Genomic DNA, 22,457 nt, shown 5'->3' on the forward strand with positions numbered 1-22,457 from the left:
ACTCCATGCATCTAATTCTACATATTGGGTTATACATTTCAAATTATATAGATGCCAGGAGTCTTCAAAAATTTCCTAAAAAAATGTGTATCATGAAAAGCCATGCATGGGATTACAAAATTTCATTGCACCAAAATAAAGTATCTTTTAAGTACGTTTCTCCACAAAATTCTGGAAATTTTAAAATAAATTTAGAATTTCTTCCATGGAGCTTAGTGTACCAGGATTGGAACTGGAAGGAAACAGAAAGCACAATTAGATCAGATAGTTTTAGGATAATTTAATAAAGGGTCTGCTTGTAGAGGAAGAGGCATGGTTAAGGGAGACCTTTAGAGAGTGAAAGATCCCAGACCAATGACAAGGAGCTGGGCCCATCACCATGTTTAGGCCTGATGAAGTAAAGGCCTGTTACTGGACCCTGGAGACAGGGAATGAATGAGTGAATGCATGCATGGTTTGTGGAAATGAAACTGGTTACCTAACAGAGCCATGCTGTTCAGTTAGAGATTCAGGCAGCCAATGACAGGTACAGAATGAGTTGGGGAAGTAAGTATCCTCACCTCACTCCTCCCTCCCAAAGCTCTCCTGACGGAGCTCAGGACAGAGGAGCATACCATGGAGCACAGGACAGAGGAGAGAAAGGTAGAGCCTGGATGTGGAAGAACAGTAGTAGTTGTGTTATATGCCAACAGTTCAAATGTATTAGAATTTGCACTTTTTGTCTATGCAGTCAAGAAAAGATAGCCAAGTGTCAAATTATAGTTTTTTTGTTTGAACAAGCTTGGAACTACTCTATAAATCATTGAAAATTTAAAACATAGCTCTGAGTTTCAAGCTGTTTGCTTACACTAGTGGGATTATCATCAAATTAATAGAAGATTTATATATAATGTAGTTAATAGTAAAAGTACTATGATCTATTTTATCTGGATTGTGTATGTAAAGCTATCATCTGAATGTTGTGTCCCCCTGTCCATATGTAGCAATTCTAAACCTCAAAGTACTAATGCTGGCAAGGAAGACTGAGTCGGGGAATGGGTTTTTGGAGAGGATCTGGTCATAGGGGCAGAGCCCTCTTGAATGGGATTTATTGTCCTTAACAAAGAGGTGCAAGAGGACTGCCTTGCCCCTAGAATCATGTGAGGATGAAGCCGGAGGCACCAACTAGGAAAGGAGCACTCATTAGCATTCCATCTGCTGGTGCTTTCATCTTGGACTTCCTAGCCTCTAGATCTGTGATAAATAAATCTCTGTTCTTTTAAGCTACTTGTCTTTGATATTTTGTGATAGCATCCCAAATGGGCTAAATTTCTAAATTTTCTAAAATTTTTCCACCCATATATATATGGCATACATGAGACATTTTCTCATGGGTATCCAGGCTGATGACCAACTTCTTGTGATATATAATTATAATATTATATTTTCCCCTCAATTGATATCTGAATGCAAAGTAAAATGTAATAGCCAAAATGATAATCTGGTAAATTATTCTAATTTGATTTGCTTTTATAATTTTTTAGTAATTTATGTTCCCAGTGGTATATTTTTTGTCAGAAACACTTGTTACTCAAAGAATCACAACTCCATTGTTCGGATTTGCTAACTTATATTACACGGTGACCTTAATTATGTTATCAGTAATTCATGTTGAGTAATGCAGTTCTGATAATGAGTCATAATTCCATTGTTCAGAACTTTTAACCTACAATGTACTATGAGCTATACTATCTAAGTTCATAACCAGCAGCATGAACTCAAATAGATTGTTAGTCTTCTGGATAAGCAAATAACAAAAAGTCCTTGGTGTGTTTCTTCAAAGTGACAGTGTCTAATGTTCAAACTTAAAACTTGCATTAACATAGTACTAATAGTAATTAGAAACATAAATCTGTCTGTGAAGTATCAGGTCCAGGAAGAGTAAAATCCAAGCAAGACATTAAAATAATATTTTGTCAGTCATTTTGGGGCTACCTTCATGGTGGAAAACCAGTCTAAGGAACATGTGCAACAAAATTATTGATGCAAGAGGAGATCATTGTGCTTTGCCAAACTATAGACCATGCATACAAGATTACTAGGTTTTCCTGGTTCTCTCCCCGATTTGTATTAATTCAAATGGTTCTAATAGTCTGTACATGAAAAGACATGACAAAATATAGAATATGAAAGTGGTGGTCTATTGAAGCTAAAAGAATCTATGACATAGTGTGTGTGTTATGTGTGTGTGTGAGAGAGAGACAGAGATAGAAACTATAAAACTATACATTTTTTATCACATCACCATGTGTTAATAGCACCATGAAATAGCTGGATTTAGTGCAATGAGAAAATAACTATATGGGATGACAGGTCATCTTCACAGTCTTCCAGAAGCAGAAAACATTCCCTGATAAAAATTTGAAAACAGTTAGCATCTTTAATAAGTCAAGTGTTTGACTTACTATGAAACTCGGAGCATTGTTATCCCAAGCAGAATTCACTCGTTCAAAATGGAATGTTGTGCCAGGTTATTAGCTTTCCACGCATGAACAACCTACTGTGTTGTCACGAGTACTTGAGGAGCTGTTCAACATCTGCTAGTTCACATTATCTCAGAACACACACTCCATAACAGTCAGGAGCTCAGAGCTCAGATAAATATGCACTTTGATCTTTCTATGAAATCAACGTAAGCTATTCAAACCAACTTGTGAGATGTAGTAAATATTTAATGAACATTTAAGATGTAATTTTTTCTCAGTTTTTGTGATGCATTATTGGCATGGATTTCTAAAGGTTACAATTCCAGTCCATATATTCCAGGAGGCCTAAAATTAAAATTGAATCATTGATGTCAACATTTTGATTTTCATTTCAAAATAGCATTTGACTCAGAAAGATACGTAAGGAGGCCTGCACCGCGGCTCACTTGGTTGGTCCTCTGCCTGCAGCGCCAGCATCCCATGTGGGCACCGGGTTCCAGTCCCAGTTGCTCCTCTTCCAGTCCATCTCTCTGCTGTGGCCCAGGAAGGCAGTGGAGGATGGCCCAAGTGCTTGGACCCTGCACCTACATGGGAGACCAGGAGAAGCAGCTGGCTCCTGGCTTCGGATCAGCATAGCTCTGGACACAGAGGCCATTTGGGGAGTGAACCAAGGGAAGTAAGACCTTTCTCTCTGTCTCTCTCTCTGTCTAACTCTACCTGTCAAATAAAAAAAAAGAGAGAAGGCCATTTGGTCTAGTGGTTAAAATGCTAGTGACGAAACCCATGTCCATGTAAGTGCACCTGGGAATGGTACCCTGCTCTGCTCATGACTATAGATTCTTGCTAATATGCACCCCTTGGTGGCAGAGGTGATGACTCATGTAATTGGATCACTGTCAACCACACAGAGGACTAGCATTGAGTTCCTGGGTCCTGACTTCTGCCACAGCCCAGCCCAAGCTATTGTTGGTATTTAGGTAATGAACCAATGAATGGGGGGTTTTCATTGTCTCTCAGATAATTTTTTAAGGGAACGATATTATGTCTCATTAAGGATATGTTTTAAAAATATAAATTAACAAATTTGGAACCCTTTACAATTATGTTTATCTTTCCTTGAAATCAAAGTGAAGTCCATTTAATGCTTAGCCAAAAATTTGGCATGTGAACAGAGACACCAAAATATCTGTAACGTCACAAGGAGTGTAAATTCTCCATTGTTTAAAGCTGCTCTGGGAAAACCATGCCTACGTCAAAATACTATCACATCAGAGTTGTTTGCTTCACCACTGAGTATTACTTATCAAGATTTAAATCAATGTAATAGCATAAATAAATTAATCATTACATATATGTCTGTAGTCTTCAAAAATATATGATAGTTTGTTGAACTTCACAAAGTCATATATTTTAGTTCTGATTAAAGTTTGGTAAAGCTTTTCATCTAGAATTATTTTGTTCTCCAGGACATAATGCTTTTATATTTAAAAACCTTTATATGCTGCTATTCAAATTTTAAATCCTCATTTATATAGTAACCATTTTCTTCTTATATTTGACTTTATATTCTTTTCTTGATTACAAAACATCTTTTAACAGCTTTGAATAGAAACAATGAAAGGTTTACCAAACTTTATTAGCCTCCTAAACAAAAATATAGTCTTCCTAATATGACAATAAGAGCAGTAAGACAAATGGCTATAATTATATTGACCTCTTCACCTACCAGAATCATTTAAACTCGGTTGCCATGGAAAACCATTCTGAGAACGAGACAGCAGGAGAAATCTAATTTAGTGCCAATGTCACCTAGCAGCTTCAAGACTAGTTTTTAGTTTCTTTTCCCTGGAACTATTTCTCAGGGTCACTTTCTCCATGAGACTTTATCCCCACTGAAGACTTTGCCGCTCACTTAATGATTGCTAAAATTTTGTCTCTAGACTAGATGATTATTCATAACTCCAAAACTGCATGCTCTGATCCATAAGTAACTGCTCTAGTGGGATAAATAAGGATCCATATTGCAACCACGCTTTTCTTTCCTAGTGTCCTCTGCCTCAGTAAACTAGTACCTTCCACCCAGTTATACTAGCCAGAAATCTAGGAGGCATTTCAGAGTCCTTTTTCTCCTAACTTTCAAACCAATAGTCTGTCCAGGTATCTCTTCCTCCAGAGCTTACCGTATCCCCTTCTTCCCTTCCACTTCCAATACTAGCACTCTACTAAAAAACACTGCAGTTCCTCTCCTAAACAACTTTAAGTCTGTTAACTTGCTTCCTCGATCTAGCCTTATACCTTCCAGTAACTTTTGAATCTATCAGCAGATATTTCATTTCATATTTTTATTAGATTATTTGTCTTTATTGACACACTAATTCTACACATTTGTGGGGTACAATGTAATATTTTGATACATGCATACATTTTAATGATCAAATTAGGATAATTAGCAACTATTCATATATTCAAGAATTCTTTGTAATGCGAAGTTTAAAGTCTTTCTTCTAGCTATTTAGAAATATACAATATGTTATTGTTAACTATTGTCATCCTACTGTGCAATAGAACACCAGAAGGATTTTTTTACAATAATAAAAATCCTATTTAATTCAATAAAAGCAAACCTTTCTGAGGTTTAATTTATATATATATATACATGTATATATTTAAACATCCTTTAGTTTTGAGAAACTCCAACTTTGAAGAAGAACCCAAGAATGATACCTCTTTTGCAAGCATTTAGACATAACTATAGCTTATGAGACATAAGAATATCCTCCACTAAAACGAAGTAAATCTTTGAGAACAAGTTTTACTATTAACTCTCATAATCCAACTCTTTGAGGACAGAGGTCCTGCATGGTAAGTTAGTGCACAGTGACTCCTGTTGTTAATTTAACAGTTAATACTCTTATGTATGACATCAGTGAACACCCAAGGCTCTTGACATGAGCTCACCTAGGCTGTGATGCCCTTTGAATTCACACACTCCTTCAATATTTAGACAAGGTCTTAAGCAAAGTGGAAGTTCTCTCCTCACTTCAGAGAAAAGTACACCCTTCTTTGATGACCACTTCTTTCCTCTGGGCCTCACTCACAAAAGTACTTCATGTAGGACACTTTTTGCCACAATATCTTGGCTTTCCATGCCTGGAATGTTCTCATAGGATTTTCAGCCAAACCAGAATGCCCTAAGAGCTGATTCTGAGGTCAGAGTGCTATATAAAGTGATTGTCATTCTATGAGTCTACTGTGTGGACTGCTTCCCTTGTTGGAACATTCACTCCTTTTTAATTCTATTATTAGAATCAAACACTTGTTCCTATTTATATGGTCACTTTAACACTTAATCCTATCCATATGCTCACTTTAACACTTAAAATGCTATTTTTACCACACAGCTTAAGATTTGGGATCCCATCACAAGTTTTTAAAATGTACACTTAGAAGTGAGTCAGCAGAAGTGTATGCAGAATTATACAGCTTTAGAGTTAAAAACTTCATACACTTCACAATTACAACTTTAGGAACATGATGATTCTTCCCACTGTGTCCACTGTCCACCAATACTCTCACTCCCCTTCCTCCTCCCTCTCTTATTCCCACTCTTATTTTTTACTAAGATCTATTTTCAATTAACTTTATACACATATGATTATCTCTATGTTAAATAAAGAGTTCAACAAATAGTATGAGGAAAAAGAAACTGTTCCTCAACAGTCAAGACGAGGGCTGTTCAAAGTCATTGCTTTTCAAAGTCTCAGATATTTCATTTTAAAATGCAACCTAACTTTATCAGAAAACATTTCTCTTATCAGAACATTCCATTGGCTTCCTACTGGATTTGAGATGAAGATGAACATTCTTGGCATATCTTCAGGTCCAACATGGTCTTGATTCCTCCATGGCCATCGTAACATCTCATTTTATTCAATTTCAGCACTCTAGCCACTGTGAGTTCTTTAAGCTCTTGAAGAATTGAATCTGACTCTCCCTGTAATTGTTCTTACTATGTCAACTCATTGATAAACCTATTAGAGATTATCTCCTTGTCATAAGAGAGAGGCACCATCAAATCCTATACTGGTACAGGGGTGAACAGTCAAGTTAATAATATTCAAATTGAACATGTTGCCATTCAAGTTTAGTTTTTACAGTCTGAAAAATTAAATTTAGAAAATATTTGTTTTTGCAAGAAATCCCACACAACTGCACATCTTATTAGACACCAATACTTCTTTGACTCCACCAGTTTAAGTATTTTAATATAGATAGAAATATTATTTCTGTAGTTGTTACGCTGGATATGGATAAGTCATGTATACTTCTTCTAGCATGGCTTGTCAAAATAAATATAGTGCAATTTAAATGTTTCAGGGCTTCAGCTGGAAAAAGAAAATAGTGAATGTTGGAATTCTTGTGAAAAATAACTAAGTGACAAGAGAGAATAGGGTATAAAACAATGCCAGACTGGGAATCAGAAGATTATTTGATTCTCCCCTACCAACTTGCTGGGACTTCTGCTAGTCACAACCTTTCAAACCTTTTTTTTTTTTTTCACTTAAAGGATATAGACAGAATAAAATTGTGAATATAAAAGCCCCTTTAGTGACTGGCAAGATTTCAGTAGCATTCCCTAACCCTTGTTTTCCAGCTGTATTTGTGATAAAGCCCTACCCCAGGCAGGCATAAGTGGCTCCAAAAGGTGCAACACTCAGAAGCAGTACCTACCGAATGTGTTCCCGGACACTCCATGCTCTGTACCACATTCATGTCTACAAGGTCTAATTCTGTTCTTTCCTTCTAGGCCTCCCAAATTGTTTAAACCCATTTCAAACTCTAGTTTACTTATATTTCCAGCTGAAAAAGGAATGATTCTAAATTCATGATTGATTTTGCTGCCTTGCAGTAGTGCGTTCTGTGTGTCACCCAGTCAGATGCTGTTCTATTCTTTAATGACTCTGTCTAATGGGAATCTTTGTTCATCCTGGACCTTCAGAGAAACTAGCCCTGCTGTCCCTCACTTTGGTCTCTAGAACTCAGGAATGGAGATTGGAAAACTTTTGTACTACTTGCCATCATTTCCAACAGTGCTCCTAACAAGTTTGCTCTTTTTTTCCACTTAAGTTTTTATCAGCAATCAACTTTTAGTGCCATTACAAACTTATCTTAAAAAAGTGCTATTTTCTACTGAATCTGAAACTTTCCAGTTGTGTTTGATTATAAGCAGTTGTAAGAATTTACATGTGGCAGACTCCCTGGAATTTTTTCCTATAATAATTCAACAACTTTTGCACTAAAAACTCAATATTATTTTCAAGTCTTTTTAAGTATGACTAAATAAGATTTACTAAAAATAATGAAAAGCTCCAAGGTTTTTATTTTTCCTGTATTATGATAAACATAATCAAATTTACATACTTGCATAATTTTATTTTTCATGCTAAAAATGTTAAAAGAAAAATGATCAACGTTAAGATCTTTATGATATATTTAAACTCAGTTTTCATGAGTCATAGATGAATTGATAATTTTCTATTCACACATCTCTTCAATTACTTATTATGAAGCCTCCCAAAAAGCATAGACTTGGTCTCCTTTAATACTATATTCCAGCCAGCACCGCGGCTCACTAGGCTAATCCTCCGCCTTGCGGAGCCGGCACACGGGGTTCTAGTCCCAGTCGGGGCACCGGATTCTGTCCCGGTTGCCCCTCTTCCAGGCCAGCTCTCTGCTGTGGCCAGGGAGTGCAGTGGAGGATGGTCCAGGTGCTTGGGCCCTGCACCCCATGGGAGACCAGGAGAAGCACCTGGATCAGCGTGGTGCGCTGGCCGCAGCACTCCGGCCGCGGCAGCCATTGGAGGGTGAACCAACGGCAAAGGAAGACCTTTCTGTCTCTCTCACTGTCCACTCTGCCTGTCAAAAAAAAAAAAAAATACTATATTCCCAGAAACAAGAACAGTGATGAGACATAGTAGGTATTCAATAACTTTTTGTCAAATAAGTACCATCACAAGCTAAGATGTGTTTTCTAAGAGAAAGCAAGAAAGCACTACTAGTTTGTACTAGTTTGATAAAGACAAGATACATTAACAACTTTCTCTTAATAGTTTGCTAAAGGAAATTACAAATGGATTGTAACACTAGTTATATATTAAGCACTGTACCATACTGACAACCTGTCATTCATTAGAGATGCTGAGAAGCAAGAGAAGTAGCTGATGATATTAGTAATCCTAACTTTTAATAACATGTCACCCAAGAAAGAAAGAGACATTTAATGTGTGACTATTTGATGACCAAACACATGCATACTCACATACATCCTTCAAATATTCTCATTTAACAGATTAGGAAAAATGATACTCAAGATACTATAAATTTCCCCAAAGTTAGAAAACAGCTGAGTTAATCCTCAAATCCAATACTTTTGACTTTATTTCCATATTTTTTTGTTCGTTTGTTTTTTGTTTATTTTACAGGTAGAGTTATAGACAGTGAGAGAGAGAGAGACAGAAAGTTCTTCCTTCCATTGGTTCACTCATTGAACTTGTAAAAATCATATAATAATTCATAAATAATTCTTGGCTTTTTAAAAAATATTTTATTTATTTATTTGAAAGTCAAAGTTAAACATAGAGAGAAGGAGAGGCAGAGAGAGAGAGGTCTTCCATCTGCTGATTCACTCCCTAGTTGGTCACATGGCTGGAGCTACTCAATCCAAAGCCAGGAGCCAGGAGCTTCTTCTAGGTCTCCCACGTGGGTGCAAGGGGCCCAAGGACTTGGGTTATCTTCTACTGCTTTCCTAGGCCATAGGAGAGAGCTGGCTTGGAAGTAGAGCAGCTGGGACTTGAACCAGCGCCCATATGGGATGCTGGCACTGCAGGCTGTGGCTTTACCCACTATGCCACAGCACCAGCCCCTAATTCTTGGATGTTATTAATATTTTATGGTAATGAGTCAAATTAGACTGTTGAAAAACTATTTGTATACTAGAAATGCATTACCTTATGGCTTAAAGAGAGGGTGAATAAATTCCATGTTCTTTCTTCTTCAAGAGGAACCCTTCCACACTCTTAAGTTATGAAGCCAAGTACAGGATTTCTAATAGCTGAAGTATGCATCAGTAGCTCTTCAGTTGTTCACTTAAACAATTTAAGGCTCAAAAATCATCTTTTCCCAGAACCCATAGAGACACTGATTTACTATGTTTGAATTTAGGAACAGAATTGGTGATTTTGATGATCAGCTGCATCTGAAAATCCCTGACAACAGCATTATTTATTTTCCTGTCCAAGACTGATAGAGATCTATGCTGGAAATGTAAATTTCACTTACAAAAATTGCAACTTTTCAAGTCCCTATTCAGTTGAACAAAAATTCTTAATTCCAGGTTCTGTTTTCAGCCTGGGGCTTTGTATTTCTGAGACACTATAGCTTCAATAGAGATCTTTCCTTTTCCTGTGTGCACCAGGAGGATGCTCATAGCAACATGGTCAACAATAGAAAAGAACAAATATTTACACATATAGGGTAGGATAACAGGTCAATAATTTTGAAACTCCATTACAGTAACATGTTTTATAGCAATGAAAATGTGAATGAAACATAAAATTATCATACTGTAGAGGACAATAGAGTCTATAAGACTGAATAAAATATACTATTTATAAAACAACAGTCAAACTAATGTTTACTCACATAGAAATATGTGATTAAATATTTTAAAACAAGAAAAAGATTTTATTTATAGAGTGTGGGATAATGATTAAATTTGAAGAAAACAAGGGTGAATTTAATCTCCACAAAGGTAGATGAAGTAGATGATGATGTTTTACTTTTTGGATCAAGTGGTTGGTTTATTGTTCATGTTTCACCAATGCTCTAGAATTTACATAATAGTTCATACATTATTTGGTGAATCAGATGTTATACTAAAAATAATGAAGGAAAATAGGAAATATACTCTAGGCAGAAAGAGTAACATACAATCCCCAAGGCAATAAGCAATATGCAGTGTTAAAGGGAATCAAACGAGGGCAATTAGAGAGCCATGAGCAGAGACAGAGAATGGCAAAGGAGGCTGGAGAGGTTAGACGAAGCTATCATGCATTTTTTTTTTCATTTCACGTCCATAACCATCCTCGGAAGAATTCCAATTCACTGTTATTTTTCACATTTTTGCAGAGGAAGAAACAAAACTAAAATATGAGGAAAGGTGGATGAAAGCCTCAGCAGAACTGAGAAAAGAAAAAAGCTTGCTCAGAAGGAGTCCAGCCAAGAAGCAAGCTTCATCTGGCTGCAGAATCTGTTGAGGATAAGCTTTTAAGCTTAAAACAAGGATTAAATAAGCTTATGCGTAGAGAAGTTGAACCTGCCAGACCTTCCTTCCAGCTCGATGAGTCAGGGGACTGTCTTTACAATACTATAGGTATATTTCTTCAGAAATTAATCTAGCCACTCCACAGCCAGGGGGAGCACAAAAGGAGATAGCCAGAGGAAAATGTGCTCTCTTAAAAGCAGTGGCAATTGGACGGGTGTTTTTGCCTAGCATTTCAGATATTGATCAGAATGTCCACATCCCAAATCAGATACCTGGCTCTGGCTCCTGACTCCAGCTTCCTGCTATTGCAGACCCTGGGAGAGATTAGTGATGGTTCAAGTAATTAAGTACCTGTCACTCTCATAGGAGAACTTGAGTGAATTCCCATGTCATGGAACTGGCCCTGTCCAGACTTCCTGTTGCAGGCATTTTGGGAGTGAACCAGTGGATGGAAACTCTATCTCTCTGTCTCTCAAATATATTATTGATATTATATATATATATATAAATTGAAGAAAGAACTGAAGAGAAATTCTGCCTACTGAATATGTAAGCTCTCAGCCCTACATGTAACTCTAACCTTAGATGTTTGCCATCCAAGTGCATAGCCTCCCAGGCAGAACAGAATATTCTCCTCTCAAGTGGTCACAGACAAAATACCGCTAAATGCCCTAAATGTTGATATTTGGGACTGCTCTGATGGAAAGTTATGATCCTCATCTGATCAATATACACTAAGGATTCACCCATTAACGTCCATTAAATTTTTACTGCTTCAGACATTTGAGAAAACTTTAATAATTGGAAGATAAGGACCAAAACAGAAATGAAGAAGTCAGAGTAAAATAAACATAATGCAGGAAAGACAAGAAATTTTAGAAATATATGTGATCACTTCATAGGGAAAAAATACTGTGCACACGATAAATAAAAACAGAATGTTACATAAATTGAATATTCATAAAATAAGAGTTCTTGGAAATAATATAGACATTAGGATAGCAAAGAAAAATCTAAAGAAAGTCCTGCAGTTAAAAGTTGAGAAATTAAACCATAAATAGATAAAAAAGTCAAAAAGAAAAACAAGCATAATCTTCCCAGAGAAAAGCACATGTAGAGGCTCAGTCCTTTGCCTTTTCCTGTCTTTACTCAAAGGCCGCTTGAGTAGTGAGCCCTCCTCTGATGATCCTGCTTCCAATCGCAATGTACCTGTTCTGCAGGCATAACCTATCATTCAGTCTTGCTTTATTGTTTTCATTTATTTTTTGCATATTTTTGAATTTATCTATTTCTTGCATCTTCTCACTACGATACAAACCCCATGAGATTTATTTCCTTGTTTTTTTCACTACTGTATCTCTGGTAGTTACGACATTGAATGTATGTGAGAGGGAGGGAAAAGGCAAACTAACAATATAACAATATAAACTATTAAAGTTGAACTTAAAAGGGAGAGCATGCAGGTAAGAAAAAAGCCGATGTATATATTATTCATATCAATGACTCATTACATATTATCAAGAGGAACAGAAATCTTAATATAGTTCACAACGATTTAAAGATAAACAGAATAGTAATCAGCAACTTTAAAAGTATCAGCAAGAGAACACAGAAAATTCAAACGAAAGTGTGATGAATTTTTATTATCATTAGTTATATACTGATAGACAATGCCTTTGAAGATGCAATTTAATTGAAACAGTCATATTTAAACAGTGTACACAATATGCTAACATTGCTGTTTTTAGAACTATATGTGCTTATTGATGCAAATAACATTTCTATAAATACATCAAGTAATTCTCAGCAAAGGGCCCCTCTGTGTAAAAGTCTGCATAATCTTTTTGAACTCAGTATCATGGCATGCGTTCCAATAGGCATGCATTAGCTTTTTAAAACTTTTTAAGTGAATGAGAACTCTCTTTGCTGCACAGATTATCCCCTTTTTCTTTTTTTAACAATCTTTATTTCCTTGCATGTCTCTTCCAGTCTTCTGGCATGTCACCTGTGTCTTCCAGTTTATCTCCCTGCAGAATCCAAGAACATGTTTATTATTTCTTCCATAGCACTTACCTCATTATTTAATTGCTATTCATTAAAAGGGTTGTTTCCTTCAGAACACCATGAGCTCCGTGGAAATTTATCCATTTTGGAATACCTCAATAATTAGCACACAGGTTTATTTGTATCTATACTGGCCCACCACATTCTACTATACATCCAAACCACAGGAGCCTAATAAATGATCTTTTGCCTTGGTGCATAAGCACTTTTAGGGATTCCCTCTACTTCAGCTCCCCATTTGTGCTTCTTAATTTTCCTTTTGGCCAGCACTGCGGCTCACTAGACTAATCGTCCACCTGCGGCACCAGCACCCCGGGTTCTAGTCCCGGTTGGAGCGCCAGTTCTGTCTGGTTGCTCCTCTTCCAGTCCAGCTCTCTGCTGTGGCCCGGGAAGGCAGTGGAGGATGGCCCAAGTGCTTAGGCCCTGCACCCGCATGGGAGACCAGGAGGAAGCAACTGGCTCCTGGCTTTGGATCAGCGCAGCGCGCCAGCCGCAGCAGCCATTTGGGGGATAAACCAATGGAAGGAAGACCTTTCTCTCTATCTCTCTCACTAACTCTGCCTGTCAAAAAAAATAATAATAAATTTTCCTTTTATCTATTGCTTATTCTGGTATAATTTATATACAATAAACTCTTTTTGGTGTATAATTGTATGATTTTTGTCAAATCAGGTGCTTGTACTGTGGCACTACGGGTTAAGCAGCAGTTTGCAATACCAGCTATTCTGTTTTTGATCCTGATTCCTGCCGAAGTACCTGGGAAAGCAGTGGAAGATGGCCCAAATACATGGGCCCCTGCCACCCACATAGGCAATGAGGATACATTTCTTGGCTCATGGCTTTGGCCTGGCCAAGACTCTGCTGTTGGAGCCATTTGGGGAGGGAATCAGAGGATGGAGGTACTTCTCTCTCTGTCACTGTCTCTGTGTCTTCTTCTCTCTGTTACTTTGCCTTTCAAATAAATCCTTTTTTAAAATGTCTACAATTATAGAAACACTACCGATAACAAAATTGGCATACAAAATCATCATCAACCCCCAAGAATTTAACATGCTTCTTGAGAGTCAATACCTCCCTCCACCCCTAATTACTAGTATTCTCTGATTTGTTTTCTGTCCCTTTTGTTTTGCCATTTACATAATGTCATAAAGATGGAATATACATGTAAAGTCCTTATTTTAATTTTATTTAAGTTATACAAGTTTCATGCATGTCATATATAGATTTAGGAACATGGTGATACCTCCCACCCTACCCTGCCTCCAACCTATGCTCCAACCCTTCTTCTTCCTCCCTCTCCTATTCCCACTCTTAATTTTTATAAAGATCTACTTTCAGTTTCTTAATGATCGTAAAGTTCAAGTGAGTTTCTTATTTCATTTTGCAAACATGCATTTGAGATTCTTTGTTGCTCTTGCATGTATGATTCATTTCCTTTTAGTCCTTACTCCTCTAACTCCTCTATTCTATCATGTGAACATACATTTTGTTCATCCATTCAGCTGTTGAAGAGCAGTTGGCCTGACTCAAGTTTAGGGAAATGATAAGTAAATCCATACATTAATGTATATATTTATGTGTGAATTTAAGTGTCACTTGGGAAAATACTTAGGAGTTGGCTTCTTAGGCGTAATGTTAAATGTATGCCATACTATAAAAGAAATTGACAAACTGATTTTTCAAGTAGCTGAATCATCTTTCATTTTCAGCAGCAAAGTATGAGAGCTGCAGTTGCTCTGTGTTGTCCCCAACATTTCACACTACCAGTTCTTTAAGCCTGTTTAATAGGTTTATCTGATTCATTGTGATCTTAATTTATATCTCCCCAATCACTAACATTGTTGAGCAGCATTTCATGTACTTATTTTTCACCCTGTGGCTTTAATGTAAATTATCTGTTCAAATGTTTTGAATAACTTTTTAGAGATTGAATTCTTATTTTTTAATTTTTTAACAGATTCAATATAATTCATAGATACAATTCTAAGAATATACTGATATTCCATTCCTCCCTCCCTCTCTCTAAGAGGTTGATTTTGAACAGGGAAGGGAAGGTGGAGAGGAGAGCAAAGTGGAAAGAAAGCGGCAGGGAGGTGGGGTTGGAGAAGGAAACTGAAACTCAGTGGTCTGGGCTGAGATTTAGTCTTCAAGGAAATTATCAAAGGTTTGGAGAATTAAACGAGAACCAAGTTCTGACTTACAGTTTGCTTTATTGAACAGAAGTCTAACTCCATGGTGTGTCCAGTGAGGTGATAATCCATTCAGATCCACATGCTTTAGTATAGGAGGTGGGACAAATACTTCAAGACAGGCATATCTGGGTCCCAAAAAGACAACCATCACGTGTTTTCTCTGATATGTGGTAGTTAATATAGAATACAAATATATATATAAATATATAGGAATGAAAAGGACATCTTGTGATTGGATAACTTTTTTTTTTTTTTTTTTTTTGACAGGCAGAGTGGACAGTGAGAGAGAGAGACAGAGAGAAAGGTCTTCCTTTGCCGTTGGTTCACCATCCAATGGCTGCTGCGGCTGGCGCACCGCGCTGATCCGATGGCAGGAGCCAGGTGCTTCTCCTGGTCTCCCATGCGGGTACAGGGCCCAAGGACTTGGGCCATCCTCCACTGCACTCCCTGGCCACAGCAGAGAGCTGGCCTGGAAGAGGGGCAACCGGGACAGAATCCAGCGCCCCGACCAGATCTAGAACCTGGTGTGTCAGCACCGCAGGTGGAAGATTAGCCTATTGAGCCACGGCGCCAGCCTGGATAACTTTCAAAATTATTTTTTCAAAAATTGATGTTTGGAAGTTGTTTTATAATGATCAGGTCTTCCAGATACCATTTCCCTAAGTTGTTATTTACCTGGGAATATGTTAATTTCTCTTTCCTATTTGAGTGATACTATGTTGCATATGGCATCTTTAACTGACAGTCACCCAGCCCCTTGAATGTGCTACCCAGTGGCTTTGAGTTCTTCCTGATTTATGATGAGAAGTTATCTATTAGCCTTATTGAGAATCTCTTGTCCATCAGAAGTCACTCCTTTAATTCTTTTAAAAGTGTCTCATTGTTTTTTTTTTTCTTTCAAAAGTTTTATATTTATGTTCCTAGTAGAGATTTCATTCCTGGTTTGTTGAGAGTTTCTAAATCTTCATCAGTTTGTATATTAGTGTTTTTCGTGAAAGTTGAAAAACTTGCAGACAGTTCTTCAGTATTCCTTTTGCTCTTTCTCTCTGTTCCTCACATTCATAGTCTCGATTACATGTATATTGGTACAGTTGATGCTATACCATAGGTCTTTAATCTCTTCATTCCTTTTGTCCCTTAGATTGGATAATTTCAATTGACCTATATAAAAGTTTGCTGTCTGAATTTTGCTGCCAGCTCAAATCTTCCATTGAGATCCTCTAGTAAAATTTTCAATTTGGTTATTATAATTTTCAACCACAGAAATGGTATTTGGCCATCTTTAATAAATTATAACACCTTATTGAGTGTCTCTGTTTGGTGAGATATTATTTCCATATTTCCTTCAGATGTTTGACATGGTTTCCTCTATTTTCTGGAACATATTTAATATCATTAATTTAAATTTTTCTCTAGTAATTTCAATCCCTGGACTTTGTTGTGGACAGCTTCCTTTAGCTACAGTTTTTCAAGTTGATAGGCTATATTTTCTTGTGTCTCTTCATTTCCTTTAATATTTGCTAAATGCTGGACATTTTAAATCCTATAGGCAACTTGAGAAGTCAGATCACTTTGCTCACAGGGTTGTTCTTCCTGTGTGATGTGCTGTTTTGGCAGTTATTTTTAAGAGACTTTCTTAAAGCATTTCTGTAAAATGCATATCTTAATGTTGCTGTATGTGGCCAGTGAATTTCTGCTAGGTTAGGTTAACAGTCAACTAATCATTGGACAGGAATTTTCTTAAATGACTGTATCCAGTAGGTCTTTAAAACCTTTACTGATGGACTGTGTATGTGTTGTGACTCAGTTTTGGTGCTCAGGCAGGCAGTCTACATCTCTGCATCAGCTTTCTCTTACTGTTTGTGCAGAATCTCATGGTTAGTCTGAGATGGGAGATTAGGTTTTTCTCCTGTCTTTCCTAGCATGTAAAAACACCTGGAATCTTGTGCTGCCTTATATATGTGTGTGACCTTCTAGATTCCCTGGAACATATCTGAATTTTTCAAATCTCAGTGGTGCTCCCAGAAAATGTGTGTCTATATACCTTTGCTAGATTGGCATTGCTTGTGATTTGCTGTTTGTTAGCCCAGAAGAGTAGATGGGGCATTTGTCCTTGTAATGATCCAGCCTCGGAACAAATGATCCAATCTACCATTAGCACAAATTCTCTATTTGTCTGCAACTAGGACTGAAGAATTTTACAGTTTGAGGGAATTTATTCATTTTGTTTTATTCTTTTCTCCCTTGTGGTTTAAATTGATCTTCATATGTACATTGAGGTGACAAGCTTTTCTTGTTTTCATCCAGTGTCTTGACTTTGGAGTTAATATTTTATTTTATATTGGGGACACAGTTCAAGTTTGAGAATCCTGCCTTCCCTGCTGTGGTGCTTGCTCCTGTCTCCCTGTCTGCAACATCAGTGAAGTTTCCCTCTGATCTCTGTACCAGTGGTTCTCATGAGCATCTTAGAAGGTCCATGAAAGACATTCTAAAAGCCAATATGTACTCTCCTAGTGTCTGTGGCTTCCAAGATTTCTATAGCTCATTATGGCCTCAGTCTTTTGCAACTCATAAGCTGGTTTATTAGAACCTTTCGTATCCACTTTTATATTATTCACATCTTCCTTTGTTCTACTCTACATGAACTCATGCTGGCATCCTGTCTCTCAATGAAGGTACTTCTTGTTCCTTAAATCTCTATTTGACAAGTTTCTCAGCAACATCAACTCTCTTATATGTTCAAAAGATTTACAGTGTTATACATTATCTGGATTATTCTTCTTAAGTTGGGATTAATTCTCTTTCCTACATTTACGCAAACCAAAAGCCAGACTCTTTACTGAAACAACCATTAAGCAATCATGATTTCTTTTCTTACCTAAAAGTAAAACTAAAGAATAGTTTCAAGTGGCAAGATTAAAAATAAATATTGCCTGTTCTAAAATATATTGCATCCAGTTCATATCAGATTATGGATCAACATCTTTAGTTGTACCTCAAAACTCAAAAATATATCCCAATATAGAAGGCGTCACAAGTTTCATCATCACTAGTATTGAAAATGTGATGAAGTTAAACAATTCCATTTTTTAGCATAGCAATCCATCCTCCTAGCAAGATAGAAACAAAACTCTTGCTTTAATTTTCCATTAAAATACAAAACAAAAGCCAATTACCTTTTTTTTTTTTTTTTTTTTTTTGACAGGCAGAGTGGACAGTGAGAGAGAGAGAGACAGAGAGAAAGGTCTTCCTTTTTGCCGTTGGTTCATCCTCCAATGGCCGCCACAGCCGGCGCACTGCGGCCAGTGCACCGCGCTGATCAGATGGCAGGAGCCAGGTACTTATCCTGGTCTCCCTTGGGGTGCAGGGCCCAAGTACTTGGGCCATCCTCCACTGCACTCCTGGGCCACAGCAGAGAGCTGGCCTGGAAGAGGGGCAACCAGGACAGAATCCGGCACCCCAACCAGCACTAGAACCCGGTGTGCTGGCGCCGCAAGGCAGAGGATTAGCCTAGTGTGCCGCGGCACCGGCCCAATTACCTTTTAATATAAACTATCTTTACTTCATTCTACCTGATAGTTTAAATTATGTTAGAAGAGCCAATTTTATCTTATGATATACAGGGAAAAACTTCTTGACAAAGAAGTTCCAAACCATGTTAAACAGTCTTTGTAAGGATAATATTAAAAGATAAACTCCATTTTTAACAATATTGGTGTCCTTCCTTTAAAGAACATGAGATAAAGAAAAAATTGCTTTTGAAAATATCAAGTGGCATATACATTTAAGGTTATGACTTTGCTGATTCAAGCCCTAAATAATACATGAACAGCCTGATTTATACATTACCCACATTGATCCTGAGTAACAGCTGTTTGGGGAATACCCTAAGTTACACAGAAGTGAATTGTGTAAGGAAAGTAGATTTCATTTGATTTTACAGATTGTCTTCATAAACTGAATTAGTTAGAAAAATGCTAAATCTCATCTTCACTTATTTCAGTGTAGATGAAACTACATCGCTAACTCATACCCCCCAAAATCACTTATTGAAGTAGAAGAGAATTAGCCTCAAATGTCACACTTAACAGCATCAGCTCTCAGAATACCACAGTTGGTTATTAAGATGAAATACCTCACAGATGTTCACAAAACATACCTAATCATACTGATGTTATAGTTCAAAGGAGAGAACAATTGATTTTCTGAAGTAAAGGCTTTTGAGAACAGGATGAACCTGACAAAACACAAAATCTTTACTAATAATTAATAACCCAGAGGTTCTCAACCCAGTTGTAGCTAAGAAAAAAGTAAAGGTCAGTCTTAACAGAACATCTCCCAGCTGCCTAACAGTTACTTCCAAAGAGTTACTAAAAACCAATAAATACTGCTTTAATTGTAAAATGTAGAGAATTTCAAAGCACTTGAGAGATAAAATGAGATTTTCTTCTTGTCATGGCATTTTATTAAAACTGTTACACAATAGGAAAAATTCAGCATGCACCAGTGTGTGTTAACTTTATTTTCACGTCCCCTTACATCTAAGGCATTCCTATGAGAGCATCATGCCGTGTTATTGTTAATAGGTGGACAACTCTCACCATCTTTCAATTAAGTAAAAAACATAAAGAAGAAAATACTACTATTTTCAATTTCCTTTGGAGTTTTGTCTATATTATACTAGTCTAGGAGCAACTTAAAATATTTTGTGTATAATTTGTTATGTAATTAATAAATATAAAATATTAAGTGTTTATGTAATATACCATAGCAATATAGCAATAATATAGCAATTTATGCACCCATTTTCCTGGAATGAATTTCCCCTTGAAGAATACAAATTTTATATCTAACACAAGATATCATTAAAAACCATAGATTTTAGAGACAAATCACCAGAGTTGGAATCCTACCTCCAGTATTCATTGTCTGAGTGACCTTAGATAGGTAAGCTATCCCTTAATTGTTTATTTTGTGTGGTATTTATGTTACTAAATCCCTCTACATTTGGTTTTCTATTCTATAAAATATAATAATGCTTAAATAGCGATGTTTTAGATACATCAAATAAGTTGATAAAAGTAAAACCCTCAGAATTGTCAGGCATATAATAGTATTTGATTTTCTTAGCACTGGCACTGTTTTATTTTAGCTTTCCTTTTAACTAGTTTCTATATTTTCTTTTTCAGTCCTTTTGATTTTATCCTCCCCTACTTTTAGTGACAATGGCACAGAAAGACAGAGGAGCTCTCATCTGCCAGTTCATACTCTTAATGCCCCCAAAAACGGGGGCTGGGAAGCCAGGAATTGGGAACTCAGTCCAAGGCCCCCACATGGTGGTATGAACCCAACTTCTAGAGGATCACCACTACTTCCCAGGATGTGTATTAGCAGGAAGCTGGAAGTGGGAGCAAAGCTAGGACTGAAATCTAGGACTGTGTTACAGATGCAGGCATCCCAAATCTCAGCTCAACTAGACCACATATCCACCATTTACCCACCTCAATTTAAGTGAGATATCTTATTAGTCTCACCTCTTCTTATTTTCCTTTTAAGATGAGAATAATCATGGGCCAGCGCTGTGGCGTAGGTAAAAGCCACCACCTATAGTGCCAACATCCCATATGGGTGCTGGTTCAAATCCCAGCTGCTGCACTTTCAATCTAGCATTCTGTTAATGTGCCTGGAAAACCAGTGGAAGATGGCCCAAGTCCTTGGGCGCCTGCACCCATGTGGAAGACCCAGAGGAATCTCCTAGCTCCTGGCTTCGGATCAGCCCATCTGTCTGTTGAGGCCATTTGGGGAGTGAACCAGCAGATGAAACATATCTCTTTCTTCTGTTCTCCAAAAAATTCCCCTCACACACCCCTGTACTCTGCCTTTCAAATAAATAAATAAATCTTTTTAAAAAGATGAGAATATTCTTTCTCCTACAATTGTAGGTTGTTTAACTTTTCTTCTTTTCTGCTTTAAGTATTATGGGTTCTCTCAGATTTGTATTTTTCACTTTTGTTTATATAACAGGTTTTTTTTTTTTTAAAGTGGTATAGGTTAGGCATAGTATGCATAGACCTGTATTGTGCTATTCAACAAGTTTTGATAAATGAATATCAAAGCACAGAATATTCCCACAGAGCATTCCCTCATGGACCTTTTCAGGTGTCTCCCTTAATCCAATTACTAACACTATAAGTTAATTTAACTATTTTAGAATTCCATGTCATTGGAATCATACAACATATACATTTTAGAGATAGTTTTGTGATTCAACTTACTGTTTTTATATGCATCCATAAATCATTAGATCATTCTTTTTTTTTTTTTTTTTTTTTTTTTTTTTTTGACAGGCAGAGTAGACAGTGAGAGAGAGAGAAACAGAGAGAAAGGTCTTCCTTCCGTTGGTTCACCTCCCAGTGGCTGCTGCGGCCAGCATGCTGTGGCCAGCGTGCTGTGGCCAGCATGCTGTGGCCAGCGCACAGCGCCGATCCAAAGCCAGGAGCCAAGTGCTTCTCCTGGTCTCGTATGTGGGTGCAGGGCCCAAGGACTTGGGCCATCCTCCACTGCCTTCCTGGGCCACAGCAGAGAGCTGGACTGGAAGAGGAGCAATCGGGACAGAATCTGGCACCAGGACTGGGATTAGAACCCGGGGTGCCGGCACCGCAGGTGAAGGATTAGCCTGTTGATGCAGCGCTAGCCCATTCTTTTCTAATGCTGAGTAGTTTTCCATTAGATAAATGTACCATTGCTTGTGTATCTGTTTGCTTATTGGTGGACATAAAACTGTCTCCTATTATGGGCTCTTATGAATAAAGAAACTGTTTTCATTTCTTTTGGATTAATATATACAACTGGAATTGCCAGGTTGTATGATAAATATGTGTGTGTTCTTTAAAGAAATTATCATAATATTTTCCAAAGTCATTACAAGCATTTTACACTCCAGATAACAATACATGAATGTTTTGGTTATTACCAATATTTTGTTGTTTTAACCATTGATTTCAGATGGTAGAAGGCATACCATTATGATTTTAATTTTTATTTCTATGATAAAAGTAAAACATAGAACTTTTTTGTGTACTTATTACACATTTGTATAACTTATTTTGAAAGTAATTTTTTTCTCATTTTTATTGAGTTGTATTAATTATTGAATTGTAAGAGCTGCGGAGCATGCTGAATACATATCCTCTGCAAGATAAATGTGTTATAAATAAATATATTGTTCATTCTTTTGGCTTGCTTGTTTTTCATTACAGGATATTATAATTTTCTAATATTTTTTCACTTGAAATGCAGAGAGAGATAGAGATCTGATAGTACACTCTCCAAATGCCCACAACATCTGGAAATGGACATGAACCTGGAGTTCAATCTGATTCTCTTCCCTTGTGGGTAACAGGGACCAAATAA

At 37.0% G+C, this 22,457-nt stretch overlaps 1 long non-coding RNA gene across 3 annotated transcripts in view; it reads left to right on the forward strand.

The window, feature by feature from the left end:
* Window positions 1-21,367, forward strand: part of LOC127488665 (uncharacterized) — a 56,411-nt gene extending 35,044 nt beyond the window's left edge. Inside the window, exons 3-4 of one of the 3 annotated variants that reach the window (XR_011386633.1) lie at window positions 6,284-6,418; window positions 20,234-21,367. This is a non-coding gene — a long non-coding RNA (uncharacterized lncRNA). Of the gene's footprint in view, window positions 1-6,283; window positions 9,389-10,652; window positions 15,298-20,233 lie in introns of those variants that run through there. The other 2 variants (XR_011386632.1, XR_007916428.2) reach the window with 2 other exon arrangements.
* The last annotated feature ends 1,090 nt before the right edge of the window (window positions 21,368-22,457 follow it).

Source organism: Oryctolagus cuniculus, chromosome 2 (assembly GCF_964237555.1).
Source record: "Oryctolagus cuniculus chromosome 2, mOryCun1.1, whole genome shotgun sequence".
Taxonomy (NCBI): Eukaryota; Metazoa; Chordata; class Mammalia; order Lagomorpha; family Leporidae; genus Oryctolagus; species Oryctolagus cuniculus.